Source organism: Ambystoma mexicanum, chromosome 5p (genome assembly GCF_040938575.1).
Source record: "Ambystoma mexicanum isolate Mex_15411 chromosome 5p, UKY_AmexF1_1, whole genome shotgun sequence".
NCBI classification, from domain to species: domain Eukaryota; kingdom Metazoa; phylum Chordata; class Amphibia; order Caudata; family Ambystomatidae; genus Ambystoma; species Ambystoma mexicanum.
In genome coordinates this window covers 229,251,365-229,271,619 of record NC_090930.1, presented here as the reverse complement: position 1 = coordinate 229,271,619, position 20,255 = coordinate 229,251,365, and positions in this window count along the sequence as shown.

The following is a 20,255-nucleotide window of genomic DNA, read 5'->3' as shown; positions in this document are numbered from 1 at the left end:
GCCAAACAGCGCACATTTTTGCCTACCTCGAGGGGTCCTTTTGAACTTGTAGAAAATCTCACCAGTCGTCTACAAAATCTGCATCTCCAAAGGCAGTTGGCAGAAGGGGAAGATAAATGGGTCCATATTAACCAACTGAAGTGTTGCCATTCTAGGCACGCTCTGCAGCAACTGGAGGAGTCTTCTGGAACCCCAGAGGGGGTCACTCCAGCTCCTTAAAACTCCAACTATAAAATATTCCATATATAGTCCATAACTTACAAAAAAAAGAAATGGTCCTGATTTATCAAAATGTATGCGTCCGCCCCACTACATTAATAGTGGTGGGGACATGTCTACAAATATGTTTTTGCTTTGTCATCCTAGGATTGGAAACATGGAGACTCAAACCAAGGAGGACTACCCAGGGACCGGGAGCAAAGATCCAAGGGCCCCGGAGTATCGCTCAATACTCACATCAGGACTGGGCGAGGAGAACCGGTCGATACACCCCTGATGGAGGAAAAGATGATGAACGTTGCCATTTGTGGAATCAAAAGAGATGAAACTGACATCCCAGTCTTGCAAATTTCCATTGATGGACAATGAACGCCAAATCGCAAGAGGGGGGGGTCTTGTGGGATATTTTAACCCAGGCCCTGCAACATTACTGTGCGCTGTGTGCATCAGGAACATCAGAATGGCCGCTGGAAAGCATTATGCCCGCTAAAAATCACCCAGAAGTGTGCAGGAAAACCTGAACAATAGTGTATAAATATTACTAAGTGTGATATCTAGATATTGTTCATATTCATAAAAGTGTGATATATATATATATTGTTCAATTCATCAAATAAATCTTTTAACTTTGCAAAACAACCTACTTCTTGGTTCAGGGAGCCCGGGGGGATTCAAAGAAAGGGGCGTTATTTAAGGGTACATCATCCAGAAATATAAGAACTTTTGACATAAAAATATATAAATTAAGGGTTCCAGCTGGGCATCTCACACTAGGCATTGACTTAGTTGGAGTGCTGGGTTGAAACCACTTACAGGTTGCTTGCCAAGTCGCTTGCTTTACTAAGGCCTACCTTAGGTTTGGGATGGCAGGTCATTCGTTACTGGTCCGGTCTTGCACCCAACACACAAGTGATAGCTATATTCAGGAGTGTCTATTAGACGACTAGATGTGGGTGCCACTAGGAGTCAGTTCATGTGTAGTGGACAATTGTTGAGCTCAATGTGTAGGTGAAGGCAACGATCTGGCTCTGTCATGCAAACCTTGCACACCCCAACTTGCCCTATTGTTCTGTTGACCATCCAGTTATGCAGAGTATAACCACCAAAACAACCAGCATGATCATTAAAGCAAGAGCAATGCCTAAGGTTATTTAACTTCCAACTACAAATCAGAAACTCATTTATTGATTTGAGGTGTACCAAACTGCATATTTAGTATTCAGTGAAATACACAATAGTTTGTCAAGTAATCTGCAAAAGATTAATTTGAAGCTGAATAGTTGTTTCATTTAATACATCATGTTGTACGCTTTAAAACACACTGTACATTTTATGTGCAAATGTTAAATGTGTGCACATGATCCATATATATTTCTCTTCATTGTATCAGGGTATCATGCTTATTTAAAGCATGAAAACCATAAAAAAGAACATGAACATTGCAATTTGCAATTGCCATTTCAAATCTCACACATTGCAATTTCTTATAAGTTGCAAAGCAGCCACATTGGTAAGTGAGTCTTTTCTACATCTCTTGTAGCTAATATAGAAATAACAAATCAAGGATACACTATTTCTCCTGCACTGCATTGACCGAATGAGGGAGAGGACTCTCGCAGAGATACCTATAGCATTGGAGCAAGGTTAACCACAGATAGAAAAGCCTGAAATGTGACTTAACCTGCACAAACACTACTATCTCTAAGCAGGCGCTTGCCAGTCACTCAATTCCACCAAATCACAATCCACGTCCACTCACACCATATCATCTCCTGCCCACCCTATTCAAGGATGCTAGGCTCTATGGCTGTTTCTCTGTGCCTCTCTTCAACAAAGCACCACTCAACATAAGTAGATACAGGGCACTGTGTTTCTCTCTGTTCACAATCAAAAGTACTCTGAGTGCTTACTCCATTCCTGCTGAGGCTGAGTGGCCTGTGATGTTGATCAAGAGATTTCCCAATAAGCAACTTCTCCCTAGAGGTCAAGATTGGTTGGAAAATATAGGTAATATCTTGAACTGTCTGAAGTGTAACTGTCTTGTTCCAGACCCTATTGACCTGAAGAGGTAGCCCATGTGTTGGAAGACTTCCAGTTTCCAAATCCCCTCTCCATCAATTTTACTCTAGCACATACATCTCTGGCTGTCCCACACATAATCCTTACACCTTCCTCTCTATACTCTCTCTGGCAGACTGGCCTACAGGGAAACTGTGGAGATGTGATAGCATGAAGTTGCTCAGAGGCCTCTTAGGCAGGGGCATGCAACTCTGCCTGACATAACTGACTACCTCAGCCCTATTGTCCTCAACTATCTGTTCTGAATGTTTAAAGTTTCTCCATAGGCATGTCCCATATGACAAACTCACCTCTGCTTCACTCCAAAGCACAAACATATGCACCACAGTCTGATATTTTATCAGGGATGTTGTAAGAAAAAGTGTAAATACCAAACAGGTAACCACTAACAGTAGTGCGTATCTGCCAGTGGGTCATTTTTCTTGCTAACAAAAGAGAATATTAAATGAATATACTGTCTTGTAGGTTTTGTATATGCCACCTGCCATTAACCATCTGCACATGGAAATCAGAATGGATGTTAGCAGGTGTTATATGCAGGAAGATTTCATAGGTTAATTAAACGTCAACATGAAATTCTGTACTGTCATTAAACTATGAAGTATTTGAAAGCAGAGAAGAAATACACAGATTCACATTCCAGGCTTTAAAATAAAAATAAAAACAGTTTACAAACTGTAATGGTGAGGCCTAAATGCCTTCCGCCTTGCTTTTATGCCCTAACCTTTGCACTTTTGTGTCTTTGAAAATAAGCCAAATTGATAGTAGTTTTAATTGAACTTGCACCACTGCAGATTCTCTGTAACATGGTCAACAATGTTTTCACCCACCATAGAAAACATCCTAAAAAGGAATCATACAAATTAAGTTTACTGTGTTACTACTATCAACAATAAATCCCTCCACAATAAATCATCATGGATGAGTGCCAACATTTGATTTTCACTAATGGGACACAGCATTTATTTTGATTGTGCACATACCGAATACTTAAACTGAATGACACAGTAAAATTCTTTGCTGCTACCCGTCAGTTAATAATAAGACATGGGAATCCTGTTTAAGTTGTAATAGCTGCAAGATTCTGTTTTCCATTTTGTTCAGAAAGAACAGAACTCACGGGTTGATCTCATTGATAACTTACCTAGGGTCAAAAAACGACTTTATAGGCAAGACTGGGCTGATACCACATATTCCTTCTGAATCCCTTGCTCATTTGAACTTCGATTTTAAATCTTCTGGAATTGTCGTTCTCTATCTCACTATGTACCCTCAAAGATTTGTGAGACGATTGTTTATCAGATTTCGATGGAACAAAGTACAAACGAAGGTGATACTGTTTCGCTTTAGTAAGATGTTGGTTGGCCAGGGTGTTTGCAGGTATTGTGGTTCTTGTTGCAATTCTGTTGAAACTCTGGATCAGTTTATTACTTCATGTTCTAATCTCTTGGGTCTTCAAGAATTATTTTGTAGGAGTTTTCTTCCAATGATAGTCACAATGTCATGTGATTCTTTCATGCAATTTTGTTTAGCAGGCTGAACTACTTCGTTGGCTCTGGCAGTCACAGGTTTTTTTTAAATCTCTGAAATTGGAGTGAACTGTTTACGTTATGAGTTGGTTCTCGTTTTATCTGTATTGTTCATGTCTGCGTTGCCTAGTATTCATGTTGTTCGCATGAGGACTTAGACCTAAGCTTTTTCCAAACTTTTATGAATAGTGTTTAGTTACTTGTTCTTGCTAATATTACCATTTACATTTTTCTTGTTTATAATTGTTCTTTTTAAAAAATATATTATGAGACATTACATATGTTATATTGGTATTTGCATATTAATGTAATTGTTTGCGTTAAAGGTTTTTTCAAACTGTAAAATAATAAAAAATAAAAATAGAGAAAAAAGAACAAACATTGTTTTGTGAATTAATAAAAAAGTATCTTGTAATTACAACTACAGATAATCTGACCATGCAAATGTGTATTCCCTTACAGTTGCTGATCTATGAAAGTAATTACATATGGTATATAGATCAAAACATTCAGTGTATCAGAATGAATATTTAAAATTTGGTGTTTAATGGGATGTGTTTAATCATGAATCAACAACTATCTTGGTGAATATGATCGTTTTTTCTGCTGTAATCTGACAGTTTTAATAAAGTCGGGCACTGATATTACACGGCCCGCACTAGCGGCTGTTTAGTTATGGTTAAGTTGCTAAACTCCTAGGAAGAGAACTTTTTCGGCAGCTTATAACTTTGCTCCCCCTGGATGAGGTTTCTTGTAGGGGGGGCAAACATATAGGGAGGCCCCAATAATTTTTTTCATAGACTGAATAGGTAAAACTTTGCGCACAGCTACAGCCCAAAGGGCTGGATGGATTTTCCCCAAATATGCGGCAGGAGCTGGGGTTTGGGTCAGAAAGTGTGCTTTTGTGTGTTTGGTGGAAATCCAACCAGTACTTTTGTTGCAAATTACTGAAATGTACATACCAAAAAATTTGTGATATCTGGGTCTGCTCCGCAGACCCATTTCCCTGTTCGCTCCGCAGACAGAAGTGTCATTGGCCTGCGGTACACCGGGATGTCAGTGAACATTGGACGCGGCCAGTGGTTGCCTGGAGGGAAGCGTGCTGTGCGTCAATGTTTTTGGGAAACAATGCCATGGTGTATCGGAGGACAGTGCGGTGGTGGAAGGGTCTGGAAAATGTACCGTACACCATGTGTTGGTGGCAAAAAGGGAGGGAATGGGTGGGAGAGTGAGAAGTGGTTCATGTGACAAATGTAGGTAGGTAGAAGAAGACGGAGGAGTGCCTGCAGTTTTTGTGAAGTCGCGGGTCACTAGTCAGGCGAGTACTTTCTGTGGTGATTGGAGGCAGGTGCCGTAACGGCCCGATAGCTTTTGCCTTGACCTGTTTGTGGCAACCTCTTTACATGGTGAGTGGAGGCAGGTCAATTTTAGAAGGGGAATCAATTGCACATGACATAGGTTGGGTGGGAGCGCAGGTGGCTGTGCTATGGTGATGGAATGCGTTAGTTGGGCACATGGTGGCATGCATGGGTGAAGGAAGTTGCATTGGGTCTTTGAAAGGATTAGACTATTGGGTGCATGGGTGAAGGCCATAGACCATAAGGCATGCACTGATGAGTGTAAGGCTTTACCATACCCATTGCAGTAACGCAAGTGTGGGTGAGCATCCGGTACAGGGTGGTGCTTATATAGTGTGGTTTGTGTACTTTGGTTGCAGTAGGCTAGTGTTGGAACCGAATGTGGGTAGTTTGGCAGTGAAACAATAGTTTGGGAATGGAAGTGGGGACAGCCATAGCATGGGAATGAAAGGGCACAGGGGTGCAGGAGACAGTGTTTTCTTTCTACATTATGGTAACTGGTGCAATTTGTTGATGCATAGTTCCACGGCCGTGCACAGGTTGGGTAGTAGTGCTGGTGTTAGTGCTGTGTATATGGATAGTCAAAGTTGGTGACATGGTGAAATACATGGTGCCATTATGTAGCAGTAAGACTGTTGAAGGCCTAGACTGTTGGGTGCATGGCCGAAGGCCGTAGGCTGTAGGCCATGCACTCAAGAGGCTAGGAGTTTAGGACACACACAGCAGTAATGCATTTTGGATTTGCAGCAGTTAGAGGGTGTTGACCTCAAAGAATGGGTGTGGAGAACATTTTCGACGCAATAGATCAGTAGAAGTGAGCTGCTGTGCATGCATGTTTGGTTTCGCATGTGAGGACACTGTTACAACATGGTAAAGATTTTGATGTGTACTTGGCAATGGTGCTGTGAAAAGACAAGTAGTTGGGCACTGGGTTCTGGGTTTGCATACTGTTAGTATGGAGGAGGATATGGTAGAAGTACCCCTTGGTTGTGATAGGTTACTCTGCTGTGTGCTGAATTGTTGAAGTAGGGCCAATGCTGTGTACTGAATTGTTGAAATAGAGCCAATGTTGTGAAAAAGTTGTGCTTAGGTTGGTAGTGACACAATACTTTGTGAATGGGTGTGGGTAGGGGTGGTGTAGGCTCTGGTATGTTTGTGGATTCTGTTGATAGCGACCTGTTTTCGTGAGTGCGTGCAATGCAGAGGTTCATTATGTGATTGGTGGACACATGTGCAGGTTAGGTAGGAGTGCTGGTGGCAGTGGTGTGTATGTGGATTGGCGTAGTTGGTGATATGGTCACCTGCATGGTGGCATAACATTGCAGTGCCTGTGTTCAAGGCCTAGCCTATTGGGTGCATGGCCGAAGGTTGTAGGCCGTAGGCCATGCATTGAGGAGCCTAGGACTTGAGGAAACCCATGCCACTAATGCAATTTCGACTGTGCATCTGGTAGAGGGTGGCGACCTGTAAAGATTGGTTGTGGATTACATTTCAGATGCCATAGAGCAGCAGAAGTGAGCTGGCAGGTGTGTATATTTGATTCCACAGGTGAGGTCGCTGGTGGAACATGGAAAAGTTTTGGATGTGTGATTGGAGATGGTTCAATGAAAATTCATGCAGTGTGGGTAATGGGTGCAGTGTGCATACTGGCAGTATGGCAGAGGGTATGGTTGAAGTGCAGCTTCTATGGGTTCTTTACTATGCTGTATGCAGATTTGTTGAAGTAGGGCCAATGTTGTGAAAATGTTGTGATTAGGTTACTAGTGACACAACACTTTGTGACTGGCAGTGGGTAGGGGTGATGGAGGCTGTGGTATGTTTGTGGATGCCGCTAATTGCAACCTGTTTTCGTAAATGGGTGTTTTATGGTGTGAGGGAGTTCAGTTGAAGTGCTGCTACGTATGTTACATTTGTGCGCAATGTTAGCTGCCCACATGGTTGAATGCATTGATTCATAGTGCTGTGCTGGGTGTGTGCAAGGGTGGACTGTTGTGTGCTGGGAAAAGGTGTGCTTTGAGCGCTGCAGGATCTTTGTGGATGCTGAAATAGAGCATCCTGTAGGAAAAGTTTCTGGTGGAGGAGGGGCTTTGGAAGCAAAGGGAACGTGCTCTTAGAATGTTTAACGGGTTGTGTACAGAAATTATGCTGTGCAATGTGGAGGTTCAGTATGTGATTGGTGCAGGCGTTTTTGCAAAATTTCATAGTGTTGGAAAATTCCAGTGCAAAGGGAAGAAGTATTGTGTCTGCTTTACTGGGGCGTGGCCCTAGCTGTAGCTGGGAAACCGCACGTGTCACATCATGGCCTTCTGAGCATGGAGCCTTCGCAAATGGAACTGTGGGGATTCCCCAATGGGGATTCAAGGGTGTGGTTCACCGGAAGGGGCGGTGACATATTTACCCAAAGTTCAATGCATTTATGTTGGCAGAGATGGGCAGACCACGAGTGCTCATAGTCGGTGATACCTTTTTGCACGATCTGCACAGGTATGTTGCTGAAAGAGGCTTTGATACTGACTTTCCGGGAAGATAGCTCAGCGCCAACGTGCTCGCCTTGGAAGCAAAATGACACAGAGCAACACAGGTTCCTTCCCCGGGTCAGCGCTTAGAAACCTCTGGGTATTAAGCGCGTTATAAATAACCTATCATATTATATCATATCATATCATATCAAGGAGTGCAGGCTTTTTGGGGCACAGTTTATCAGTGGGGTTTCGGGTGCATAGATCTCCTTTCAAATGTGTGGCCTCTGTTCGTACTGTAGATGTGGTGGTCGTGCATGTTGGAGGACTACATTTTGTGCACATAGCGTGCTGACGTTTGCTTGCATACTTAAAGAAAATGATGACAGCTGTGATGAAAATATTTCCTACTGCGAAGGTAATTTTCTCATCAATGACACCAAGAGGACAATGGCAGCATGCCGGTGTAATTTGTCCACAGCCAGAGGTCGGGAGATGTTGGATGAACAGAAGCATTTGCGACTTTATGTGCAGAGCTGGGATGTTCTGCACCGACTATGAAGGCATTAATAACCAGCAAGATTTCCAGTGGTTCCAAGGAAATGGCATTTTGTTTACTTCCTTTATCAATGCCGTTGTGTTTGCCACTCTGCACGTAGCGTTGCAGAGAATCCTGTAGAAATGTAAGATAAGTGTTCATCTTCAGTCGAGAACAATGTCAGGAGGAGAAGCAAAAAGAAATCGAGCAAAAGAGAGAAAAACAAGAAATACATTTTTTTAATGCACGTACATAACAAAAACACAAAAAAAGAAGAAAAAGAAAAAAAAAGTCTTTTTAGAGACAATCCTAAAGGCACTATCCCAACCCCTGTCTTACATCCCACCCAACACCCCTCAACCCTGTCCTCCTCCGGTTTCTAGCATGGTAATGCTGCAGATTCCTCTGGACTTTGAGGATTAGACGTGGCACATCCAGCTCTTTTTAGGATGGCAGCTATAGCATTGGCACTGTGGAGGCTAAGTCATTGGCTAATGTGGTTGCTGGTTGTGGTGAGTACACAAACACTGTGACCAAAGATCTGTTTGTACAGATAAATGTAAGAGGCTATGGAAGAAAGTTTGCAAGGTAAGGGGCATGCATCCTGTTTGTATGCATGCACTTCACGCACTTGCTTAACATTGCTAACATACATTCCCTGCTGCTTTTGTGGGCTCACTTTTCTGACATTTCTAGTACATGCATTACAGTGGGAAGACCATATTGTGAAGTGCACATGGTATGTGGCAGGCATCATGTTAATATGAATGCAGTGTATGCATCATATGATATGATGGGATAAGGTATTTTGTGCCATTTGTATTACGCCTACATACACGTGTGTGAAGGCTTGCCGAGGAAAGGGAGGCGGAACGAAGGCCACACAGAGACATTGAGTCCTCTAGGCCAGCTGACATTGAGAGTGTGCAAGTGAACGGGAAGGGGGAGGTGAAAGTGCAGTACATTGGAACAATAAAAAATAGAAATACATACAACTACGGGTGGTGCTGGCAAGTGCAAGGATAAGTGTAGACATCAAGTGGTGGCCGGACTGTTAGGGTTCTAGAATACAGTCCCCAAGTGTGGGGGTTGGCAGAAAGCCAGTGCCGGGTGGAACTGTAGGGAGGGAGGTCGCCTGGGGTAAAGATTATAGGGTGGGTAGGAAACCAGTTCACAATACATTTTAGCCAGGAAGTGAGTAGGAGAGAGGAGGGGAAAAAGAAGAATCACATGGAAATGTTTTCAGGTGCTTTCACAACCTACGATGCTTCTCCTCAAGGTCCAGGGAGACAGAGAGCATGTTCCACAGGGAGGCCCAAGCAGAAGAAACACATCTATCACCATCTGGTTGCCTGTAGAAGCAACTGACCCTGATGGAGTAGGAGGTCACAGGGACCAGAAGGCCTTCTGCATAATGCACAAGGCTTTTATTTAATTGTTTGCAGGCACTGGGAGCTATTGCAGACATTTTAGTTCAGCAGAGATACGATTCCTGCCATTCAGGCCAAGGACAAGTTGTGCACTCCTCTTATGAATGAGTTGCTGAGGGCGCAGAGTGGAAGCTGGCAGATTTAAAAAAGAGCCTGTGGCAACAGTGCAGCGTACAAAGCACCACAGCTGTGCACACACTTACCTTTTGGAAAGTGACTTTAGGTTGCTAAAATACATTCAGTGGTGGCTTTAGTGCCTTCTTTTTACGAGTTCTGTACTAGGTGGGTTAGTGGGGAACAATTGTGGGAAGGAAAGAACAGAGTTCTTGTTTCGCTAATATAGTGTATGATATGGCTAAATGAAAATGTTGCAAGCTCATACCAACTAATTGCAACTTCATGGTAGCAGATGTGAGGAACATCAGTATGCTTTTTAAACACGTAGTGGACGCTTAGAGGCAGATATCGTGTGTAGAGGCACTTATAACAGAGTTGTGAACATACTGCCAAAAACATGTTCATACCTTTCTTTTGTGGTGATGGGTGCTTATGTGGATGAATGTATATGTACAACTCCTGCAATTTTTCACTGAACTTTCCACTGGACGTGCTTTTCAATAACAGCACACGTGCAGGCTGATTTAGTAATGGTACATATGAAGTCTTGTGGAGAACTGACATTTTACGATGCTGAAGTCTTCGAAGGCATTGGTGGATGTGTGTGTGAGTACTTAGCAATACCTGATAAGGGCGTGGTGAAAAAAGGATAGTGGACAGGGAAGAAGGACTGTTCATGATTTACTGGGACACGGCTCTCACAATACTTTGCGAGGTGCACGTGCTACATTCTGCACTTTTGAACATGCTGGCCAATGGAAATGCGATGGTTGCAATTGTCCAATCAGGTGGTTAAAGTGTGCTTCACAGGAAAAGGCAGCCATATTTTGTTCCATTACTCTGTGTAGTGAGGTTGGCAGAGATGGCGAGATGCACAGTTTTCATAGTGGGTGATCGCTTTGTGCTAGATCTGCTCTAGTATGCCGTGGAAAGAGGCCTTAATGGCAATTTGAATTTGGACAAAGTGGAGGCTTTGTGATGCGTTGTTCCTGTCTGTACTTTCGACAATTTGCTTGCTGGATGTTGACGAGTGGCCACTTTAGGTACTGTACTCGTTGTGGTAGTGCACTATGCAGCATTGTTTTTGGGTTCCATAGCTTGTGCAAGTGTGTACCATCAACTCAAAAAGATGATGAAAGAAGTGCAGCACATTTTTGCCACTGTGAAGGTGCTTTTATCATTTATACCACCAAGTCCACTATATAACTATTCCAAAGAATGTTGTCGGCAGCCAGAGGTGGGAAGGCATCTTATCAACAGAAGCATGTGTAACATTTTGCATGCTGCTCGGATGTACTTCTGTGAGAATGACAACATTGGTTATCGATATGTGCACCTTCTCAATGGAAATGGCATCTAATTGTCGCCCAGTGGCAATGACATTTGGTTTTCCAATCTACAGGCCAAACTTGAGGACGCTATTGTAAGAATGTGAGGCGCAGTGCAACAAATAAAAGTAATTATAAAAGTTGTTACTGTGGAAGTTTTTAAAAAAAATAAAAAAACACAGCTTTTTAAGAGCCACCACTACAAAGGGCATCCCCTACTCCGGTTGACATTATTCCCCTACTCCCACGCATGCACACCTGGAAAAGTCAGCGGACATTGCGACAGCTGCAGGGTTGTACGTGTAACATTTTCCACTTTTGCACATGGCCATCTTATATTTGGGACTGTGGAAGACACAGGATTGCACAATAAGCTTTCTGGGTGTGGAGTGCATTCACAGACTGCGGTATACGGTATATTTGTTGACCTAAATGCAGAGCGTGAGCTTATGAGCGTGTTATATGGTGCACAGCATATGCTTTGTGGTTGAATTGCACATATATTACTTGACAGTGAATGGAAAACAGAGTCCGGTGGGAGTTATGTGTGGAGTGTTTCATGTGGGTTTGTATGCGTATGGAGCACCTACAATGAAGTGATTGCTTTTGGTTTGTCTGTGTGAGACTTTAATGACGCTCAAGGGAGGCAGTAGGCCAGGTAATGCTTCTGTTTCCAATCCCCTGCATAATTTTGCATCCCAATATTCACACACCCATGTAGGCACGTTATTTTTTATTTGGTCCGGAAATGGAGAAAGCCTGGTACATTGTGAAGAAGTGAATTTATGTATTTTTACAACTTGTGCCACTGTCGTACTGTAAAAATGGGAATCTTTTGTTTCACAGCATGAACAGTTTTCCCAACAAATAGCGTTCTTGCTGATATTAATGCATTTCCAAATTCTGCACACTTTACACACATTGCCTTGCTGCCCTTTTTGGAAGTATAGGAATAATATTTGTGCTTGCTGTTGCGCACTTGCGTTCTTGAAAATGCACTGCAACATGCACAACCATTTGTTACAAGAGCCACCCATTTCTACCCGTTTCCACTGCAGTGTTTTCCACAGTAACACGGTTCCTTCCATTTAGCACAAAATTGTGTGGAGGGTATACAATGCGCATCACACTGCCTCCCTTCATTGCCACTTACATTGTGACACTCTGAAAGGAGCTTTATATCATAAACAGCCACAAAAAATATTGCTAAAGGGACGATATGGTGAAGCTGCGGTACTGCAAACATAGCATAATTTCTAAATACACTATGCTAAAGGAACGTTATGTTTACTGTGCACTAATAAAAACCTATGAAATTCACTAACAAAAAACATTGTTAAAGGGAAGTTATGGTTAAGTTGCACTAGCAAAAATCTATCAAATTCAATGGAAAAACGTTCGTACAGGGACGTTATGGTTACAGGTCAATCCAAAACACCCTACAAATTCACCAGTCATGGTACGCTAAGCAACCATAACTCGCGCCAGCACTGTGCTCTGCTAAGACTTACACCCATGACATCAAAGATGACATCACCAATGTCATTGATGACATCACTGATGTCATCACATGTCTGACTCCCTTTTTTTGTTTACTGACATATGTTGGGCAGGTGGTTTTCTTCACAGAGAGTCAAGAAGTAAACGTTGAAAAGGTACTATGTTTGCAGACCTTACCCTTGTCATATGTTCTTACACTAATGTTGTAAGGGTTCAGTGACAGCATGTGATACATGTACATAAGGGAAGAAGCAGGCCTGCAACAGAGTAATCATTGTGTGCATAAAGTTAATAAGTTAGGTTAAGAACATTTTCTGGTAATACTCCTGCTTTGTTGCTTACTGTATTTTCCCTGTATATGGGTGTATTTGTGTGTGTTGTGGTCTCTTTGTGTTTTGTGTGTAGTAGTAGAAATATTTTGTAGGTGAGGCGCTATTAGCTACTTATTACATGTTTCACAGTACGCAAAACTGTGACACAATACAATCTGCATTTTGCTATCCACTCTGGCAAAAATATCAATATTGATCCTCTATGGTGCATGCTGCAGACAATGCGTACGTTTCTGCATGAGTTGGCTCCTACAATGGAAGGAACTCTGTACTGCAATGGTAATTATAGCAATGGATTGTGCAATGAATCATCTATCTTATGATAATTCTCTGAATGGCCGCTAATAGTTTTCTGCATACAATACATTGAGAATCCCTTGTCCAGGCTTTTAATGAAAAGTTACTACACATGAGATGTCATCAGTGACGTCATTAATGTCTTTTGTGATGTCATCTTTGATGTCATGGGTGTTAGTCTTAGCAGAGCAGAGTACTGGCCCGAGGTATGGTTGCTTAGCTTACCATAACTGGCAAATTTGTCAGGTGTTTCGGTTTGACCTGTAACCCTAAGTCCATGTATGAACATTTTCCATTGAATTTGATAGGTTTTTATTAGTGCAAATTAACCATAACGTCCCTTTAACAACGTTTTTGTTAGTGAATATATTACACAGACACAGTAGTGGCTGTGTAGTTATGGTTAATTTGCTGTTTCCATAGGAAGAGCCCTTTTTGGGTGGCTTATAACTTCGTTCTCCCTGGACAAAACCTTGCCAAACTTTGCAAAAAAAGTATATGGGTTACTCTGAATTTTTTAGCAAAGTTTGGTAAGGTTTGGTCCGGGGGGGGCAAAGTTATAAGGGGGGTCCCAAAACCTCTTTTTTCCCATAGACTAAATGGGGAAAAAACGTTGCTCACACCTACAGTCCAAACCACTGGATGGATTTTCACCAAATTTGCGGCAGGAGCAGTGGCTTGGTCCTGAAAGTGTGCTTTGGTGAAAATCCGTCCAGTAGTTTTTTTTTTAAATTACCAAAAAGTAGGTCACAAAAAATTAGTGATATCTACGTTCGGTCAGCGGACACACTTCCCAGTTCGCTCCGCGGATAGTGTCCTGATTGGCTAATCAGCTTGCGTCATGTCCGCGGACATGCAACATGTTCGCTGATAGGATGTTGAAGAGCGTGAAGTGCGTCAGATTTTTGGAAACGCCCAGCATCTTGGATTCGCAGACGTCCGCGGACAGCACAGTGAACTTGGTGGAAAAATACTATTTAGTAAAGTGTGTTGGCGTGTAAGACTGTTTGGGGAGGGTGGGGGAGTAAGAGATGGGTTAAATGTTGTATTTATTTAGGTGGCAGGCACTCCTGTTGTGTTCGTTCTGACCGCGGAAAACACAGGTGTCCTGAAATGTTCGTAAATAAACTAAATGGGGGTGTCCTGAGGGCACTACGCCTGTACGTATGGTTCGTAGGCAAGTTGAAACTGTTCTAAGAACACATCAAGTGTCCTGGGATGTTCGTAAATAAACAAAATGGGGGTGTCCTGAGGACGCTATACCTGTCTGTACTGTTCGTAGGCAAGTTGAAACTGTTCTAAGAACACATCAAGTGTCCTGGGATGTACGTAAATAAACAAAATGGGGGTGTTCTGAGGACGCTATGACTGTCCGTATTGTTCGCAGGCAAGTTGAAACTGTTCTAAACATACAGACGATGTCCTGAAATGTTTGTAAATAAACGAAATGGGGGTGTCTTGAGGACGCTATCTGTATTGTACGTAGGCAAGTTGAGATTGCTCTAAGAACATGTGTCCTGGGATGTTCGTAAATAAACAAAATGGAGGTGTCCTGAGTACGCTATACCTGTACGTACTGTTCGTAGGCAAGTTGAAATTGTTCTAAGAACACATGCAGTGTCCTGAAATGTTCGTAAATAAACGAAATGGGGGTGTCCTGAGGACACTACGCCTGAACGTATGGTTCGTAGACAAGTTGAAACTGTTATAAGAACACATCATATGTCCTGGGATGTTCGTAAAATAAACAAAATGGGGGTGTCCTGAGGACACTACACCTGTCCGTACTGTTCGTAAGCAAGTTGAAACTGTTCTAAGGACACATCAAGTGTCCTGGGATGTTCGTCAATAAACAAAATGGGGGTGTCCTGAGGACGCTATGCCTGTCCGTATTGTTCGTAGGCAAGTTGAAATTCTTCTAAGAACACATCAAGTGTCCTGGGATGTTCGTAAATAAACAAAATGGGGGTGCTCTGAGGACGCTAGACCTGTCATAATTGTTCGCTAGCAAGCTGTAACTGTCCTAAGAACACACGTGGTGTCCTGAAATGTTCATAAATAAACTAAATGTGTTTCCTAAGGACGCTATGACTGTTCGTATTGTTCGTAGGCAAGTTGAAACTGTTCTAAGAATACAGACGATGTCCTGAAATGTTCATAAATAACCGAAATGGGGGTGTCCTGAGAACGCTGTCCGTATTGTTTGTAGGCAAGTTGAAATTGTTCTAAGAACATGTGTCCTGGGATGTTCGTAAATAAACAAAATGGGGGTGTCCTGAGTACGCTATACCAGTCCGTACTGTTCGTAGGCAAGTTGAAATTGTTCTAAGCACACACGCAGTGTCCTGAAATGTTCGTAAATAAACTAAATGGGGGCGTCCTGAGGACGCTATGCCTGTCCATATTGTTCGCAAGTGGATTGAAACTGCTCTAAGAACAAACGCCTGTTCGTAACTGTTCGTTTCGCTTGTGTCGCACTTTCAATTAGTTTCAGGACCCGGACAGTGCCCGTAGAACAACAAAGCGCATGCGCAAAACTGTTTCAGTGCATTTGATGTCCTGCGGACACCCGTTCCCTTTGCAGACATGTTTGCGAAGCTATCATGTGACTGCGCCCACGCTGAGCGTGTGTGCTGACTGCGGACACTGTTTGTGTCCCTGAACAATTTAGAACTACCTTTTCAGGCAATCCACAACATTTTCCAATAATAAATCACCATAGCACAAGTCCCAGACAGTAATGCTGACTTTCTACATACTTTTTGGGACTTTTCCATCCTTTTTTGGTGTTCGATCTTTCTGCGGACAGCGCGGGTGTCTGCAAACCGCGCACAAGCACCCCTATAAAAGGCCACACCCCAGAGCTCATCCTCATTGTGTTTCTGGCTATCTTACAGAACACAGTGCATTTTTGCTGCCAATTTTCCAGATTTATTTCTGAAACCTGATGGCATCCATGGCTGCACTACTGCCACCTGGTGCTACATCTGCCTCAGCATCACCCCCACCCCCTCCACCACCACCACCTCCCCAAGGGCCTGAAGAGGGGAACAGGAGTGAGGATGCAGAGGAGGATGAAGAGGATGACAAGAATGAGGTAGTGGAAGTCCCTACTACCAGCACTCGCCGTGAGTCTTGGGTGTGGCGGTTATTCACCATTCATAGTAAAGTGCCTAAGGTGCATGCGAACCAAGTCACCTGCAACCAGTGCAAAAAGGTACTGAGTCGCGGGAGGCTTGGTTCGTACAGCTTTGGTACAACTACTATGAAGCGACACCTAAGGTCGTTCCACGCTGGGGCCATTCGCAAGGTCGTACCTTGCGAGGAGCGTAGTTGGTTGACTTCCTCTACTACATCCTCCGTTTCTGATCCTGTCATCAAAAGGAACACTCCTATGGGACAGCGTATTCCTCAAGCTGCCTCACAGGCCATTCGCAATGCTTATGACCCTTACCTTTCGAGGGTCACAGTTGTGTGTATGTACTGTGACGCAGTACTCTGCTGGGGGGAGAGACTACAAAGTGCTTTTGAGACTCTGGTCTCAGAGCACGAGAAAACCTGCTCACCATCTAAGTAAGGCCCACCCTACATCTTCCTCTCTCCACCCACCATTTCTTATCCCCATGGTTGGTGTCCCCCCTTACCCTCCTTTACCTCCTCTCCCAGTGTGTCGTGTGTAAAAAAAAAAAAAAATAAATTAAACAACAAAAATAAAAAAAGGCTCTTTTCAGAGCCGCCTTTCACATTTTAAAAATAGAAGTGGAAAATAAATAGAACAGGCCCTTGTGTATTTTTTAGAAGTCCGCGCACATTTCACGAACATCTAAAATTTTGGGGTGCTGCCCTATCATAACCATTGCACTTTTGTCTGGGAGGAAGTGGTGGCTCTGAAAAGAGGCTTTTGGTGGTGTTTGTTTGTGTTTGAAAAACTTGAAATGGTCAACACCTACTACAAAATGGATGCTGTAATTCCAAAAAAGGTTGCTATATATTTTGTACATTTCTCAGAAAAATCTGATGGCCAGCATAAGTAAGATGGCTCCATCTCTGCGAAAAAAGTATGTGCTACGAAATATAATATTTTAATTGTGAAAAGAGGACATGCCAACATCTCTTATAAAGGCACAAACAGCCTTATTGACATTGCGCCTTGATTTCTCCATTTTTGGACCAAATGAAGAAGAACGCAGCCACATTTATCTCTGCGCAATCCGAGAAAAAATTACCTGAGAATTTGGAAACATGTCCATGACCTTCCCAAGTCCTTCTTTCATTGAAAATTGCAAAGAAATTCCTTACACATGTCCTAAACTGTTCCCTCCAGAATTAATTACAATTATGTCTGGATGATGCTCTGTCTCCAAAGTAGCAGAGAGGTAGCAAGTCCAACCACTTCATTCCACGTACCACATGTGGGAATCCAAGATCTACAGCTACTCCACAGCTTTCTGCATGCACCTTCAACCAATGTATCCACAAGTCTCCCAAAATCCAAACAATCTGTTTTCTGAAACACACAGCCATAGCTATCTGTTCTTCTCTCAGGAAAAAGAGTATCTGACAAACTCTCTCCTGGCACAACACACCCACTAAACTTTACTGACCAATCCCTTGCTCTGCTCATTCTCATTTGCATGCCTCCCCACCCCAAAATACCTGTATGTAATACGCGATGTCCGCCGACTACTGCCATGTCCGCGGACATATCGTAACATGGACAGCCCTTCTACCATTTCCACTTTACTCTCTGTGCCATTCCCTCATTGGATATAGCTAACCAGTCACACAACTATCCACCAATCACATCCAAGACCTCTACAACTAACTCCATCATCATAGATCAGCACTTCAAATGTACTGTTAATCACTCTGAGTACAAGTGTCATATCATTGGAAAGCACCTTCTACAAGAAATACTGTACACGTCTCCAAGATTTCTAAATGCAGCTGGATGCATATCGATATGCATGAACACAAACTACAGGTATGCATATTTTCTGCATAGTACATGTTCAATTCTTATACATTCATATAAACAGATTAACTGACTTTTAACTTGTATAATCAACTGTCACTTCACTTCCAAACCTATCTGTTATTTAATTTCGTTTTACACACACATTTGCAAAGCATGTTGACTAACATATTTAAAGTAAAATATAAAGAGTGCACATAGTCAAACAAAATTGCATGCACACACTATGTTCAAATATCAAACAACAATACTTGTACAAAAACATAAAAATCAATGTCTAAATTAACAACAGTGCTATAAACACACAAAATTACTAAATTGTATCCTTTACAATTGCAGTGAAGACCACCCTCCTGAAAAGCAGCAGCAGAATTTGAAGTACAGACAACTAAGAAGAAACCTGCTCTTTCAGCAAAAAAAGTAAGTTAAATACCACCATACTATTTTTACTATTACTCAAACACACTGTGGGGTTAATTCATGCTATTTCTGTGCCTAAAAACAGAGATTGTGCACCATTCTGTCCACGAATCCCCATTTGTTAAACAGAGATTTACAGGCAGAATGGCACACAAATCCCAATTTTTCAGCGCACAAATGACATAACCCAGCCCCTAGAATTTTAATATTATAGAGCAAACAACTGTTTCCATTATATACCATTACATTGACTATTTGTGCTTCTCCTCACCACTAGCTTACTTTCAACTGTCATCTGAACCCCAGTTTAGTAGCACATAAATTCAAGAATACCCATTCCAACTAGTTGTAGTTGCCCAATGCACAATCACACACCATCACATACATCTTTATCATCATACTCAGACACTCATGCACACAGCACACATACATTGCAGAACACCCCAACTCATACCTTCTTTATTTTTTTCAACAGACACTAAAGAATGCCTACCAAAAATCAAGTCCGTAGAAAGCAACTCAGAAGTAGAGCAAATGAAAATAGAAGTGTCCAAAATAAGCATCCATCTCTTGCAGAATTTGTAAAAAAAAGTTCAAACAAAACAGGTGATACAGTCATTTAGCGTAACAAAACAAGCTTCAACTACAGAAACTTCGCTTACTCTATCAAAATGTAAAACGAAACAGAAAACGATTAACAAGAATTCAGCTAACACTACTTTTAAAACTGTTCCTATAAATCTTGATATGGTACCAAGTAAGCATACCAAAAAAAGTATTTTAGCAAAAATGTTCTGCCACAGAGGCCTTCAAAATCTTATAAAAACAGGAAAGAAATCATGCACAACCCTTAAAACCTACCGTAGGAAATTAATCTTAGAAGCTTTGATAGACAATGCAATCCTTCTCAAAAGAAAGTTATTTATTTTATTTTAATGTTAAACAAAATGAAACCACTAACAAAACTAATGGCTAAATTACAAAAAAGACTTCTCAATAAAAAGTGTCAACAAAAATAACTTCTTAAATATCTGCGGAGGTAAGTGGAGTCACACTACAAGCACAGAACCATATTTTAATGAAGAAGCATACAAACAAAAGCAAACAAATACAATTGCCATACATAGCAGTGGACGAGGTTATGAAAAAGTTAATAATACCATAATGGAACAAGAAATACTGCTTATAAAAATATCCCCAGAAAACTTCAACTGAACCAGAACGTCTAGTATACAAATGGCCATGCACGTCAATGTGTAACATTCCAAAAAAATCTTTAAAGTCTTTACGCCAATTCCTCAATCAGTATGTGAAAGGCAAAGACAAAATCAAAATTAAACTACTGAAAAATATGGATACCTGTCCAGTGTGCAAGTACACAGGACTACAAGGACATTCATTGGCCTGTATTTCAGGACCTACTTGCAAAACCACCTTCCATCATATCAAAATGATATCAACACATCATTCAACTATAAGAAAGCTAGTCGATAAACTGTACTATGCTAAAAGTCCTGCTTTAGCACTAGCCAATTTAAATAACATTCTTCTACATGGTACAGCAAAAGACCTACTTGAAGAAATCGACTATATCCAGAAAAAATATTTTGGAAGTGAAAGCCACTTACATAATTAAATAGCTTTACAAAAAATTTGCAACAATTCTATGCAGGG